General features: G+C 66.2%; 1 non-coding gene across 1 annotated transcript; it reads left to right on the forward strand.

Moving 5' to 3' along the window:
• The first annotated feature begins 925 nt into the window (after positions 1–925).
• LOC144756852 (5.8S ribosomal RNA) lies at positions 926–1,079 on the forward strand. Its single transcript, XR_013595357.1, has one exon. It is a non-coding gene; the product is annotated as a 5.8S ribosomal RNA (ribosomal RNA).
• Positions 1,080–1,982: the final 903 nt, after the last annotated feature.

The raw sequence follows: 1,982 nt of genomic DNA on the forward strand, positions 1-1,982 counted from the left end.
CACGCACCCTAGGCACAGGGCCTGGCCCTGCCCTGGCGCGCCCCGGCCTGGCGGAGCGGTCCGCGGCTGCATGGGGCGCTCGGGTTTAGGACCGGGACTTTGGCGGGCCTCTTTCCCCTGGGGAAGGGCCCAGCCGACTGGTGAGGGACCGGGCATGGGGGCGTCCCCATCCCCTGTCCCTCTGTGAGGCGGAACCCAAGTTCACCCGGCACAGACCCCCCCACCGCGGGGTGGGGGGGTTAACCGAATGGCAGTGCATCTCCGGGCTGGTACCACCCCTGCCGGCAAAAGGCCCTGGCGCCGGCTGGGCCCTCCCGTGCCCGAGTCCCAGCCCGATCGGGGTCCAAGCGACCGAGGAGGTGCCCTTCTCGTGCTGCAGGGCGGCCTGGAAGAGAAGGGGTCGAGGGCCTGCGAGGGGACCCCGGCTCCTCTCGGTGGGAGGCGTGCGGGAGGGGGAGCCACCTGGCTCTTCCCTTCCGGCACCTCCGAACCGGGCAAAGGGTGGGGTGGGCCAATCACCAGCCCCCCGGCACGGCTCGGGCCGCCCGGTGACCGACGGCTGGCGTGCAGGTAGAGCGACCCTCCCTTGCTGCCAGGTACCCAGTTCGACCTGTTCCCGTGCGGCCGGGCTGAGGGGTTTGAAAGACTCGCTCGGTGACCCCGGAGGGACCGGCGGCTGCGGGGTTGCCTGCTCCCGTTGCACCGGGAGCCCCCTTCCTCTCCCGTGGGTGGGTGGGGGGGACTCCCGGGCCGAGCGCCTGGCAATGTTTTTTTTCTCCCAACGGTGCAGTCTGACTCCCAGAGGAGAAGCCTTGAACGGGGTGCACGGGCCGTCTCGCCGCACGGGTGGCGGACGGACGGCGTCGTCTTCCTCCTGCCTCTCCTGCGCCCGCAGCTAGGCGAACATTTTTGAAAAGTTGCCTGTGACTCTTGGGGGTGGATCACTCGACTCGCGCATCGATGAAGAACGCAGCTAGCTGCGAGAATTAGTGTGAATTGCAGGACACATTGATCATCGACACTTCGAACGCATCTTACGGCCCCGGGTTCCGCCCGGGGCTACGTCTGTCTGAGGGTCGCTCGATCGTCAATCGCCCCAGGGCTTCCCCGGGACGCAGCTAGGCCTGTTGCAGGGTTAGCTCTGCTTCCCCTTCGTCCCCCCACAAGGTCAGACCCCCCGATCGCCAGTGGCAGGGTCCCTCGCCGGGTCCTGCCGTGGAGGTACGCCGCTGGCTGGCCCAGAGAAAGGGGCCCGGCGACCGGTCTGCCCCAGGACCCGTCCTGGGATGCCTGGCTGCGTGCCACGCGTGGCTGTCTTTGGTGTCCCACCGGCTGCCTGCGCAGATGCGCCTCGGGCGCCCACCTCCATGGCCGGCTTCCCGGGGAGGGCGAAACCCTTCCAGATGCGATCCAGGAAAAGAGGGCGCATGCTGCCAGGACGCCAGGCCCCCCTGCTCCGGCTGGGGGGCCCGGCCTTCCCCGGCAAACCCCCTTTGATGCACCGGCATCATTCTTCCGACTACAACCTCAGATCAGACGTGGCGACCCGGTGAATTTAAGCATATTACAAGCGGAGGAACAAAAACTAATCCAGGATTCCCCCAGTAATGGCGAGTGAAGAGGGAAGAGCCCAGCGCCGAATCCCCGCCCAGCGGCGGGTGCGGGAAATGTGGCGTACAGAAGACCGACTCTCCGGCGTCGCTCAGGGGGCCCAAGTCCTTCTGATCGTGGCTCACCCCGCGGACGGTGTTAGGCCCGTAGCGGCTCCCGGCACACCAGGATCGGGTCTTCTCGGAGTTGGGTTGCTTGGGAATGCAGCCCAAAGCGGGTGGTAAATTACATCTAAGGCTAAATATGGGCACGAGACCGATAGCCAACAAGTACCGTAAGGGAATGTTGAAAAGAACTATGAAGAGAGAGTTCAAGAGGGCGTAAAACCGTCGAGAGGTAAATGGGTGGGGTCCGTGCAGTCCGCCCGGACG

Source organism: Lissotriton helveticus, chromosome 5_1 (genome assembly GCF_964261635.1).
Source record: "Lissotriton helveticus chromosome 5_1, aLisHel1.1, whole genome shotgun sequence".
Classification (NCBI taxonomy): Eukaryota; Metazoa; Chordata; class Amphibia; order Caudata; family Salamandridae; genus Lissotriton; species Lissotriton helveticus.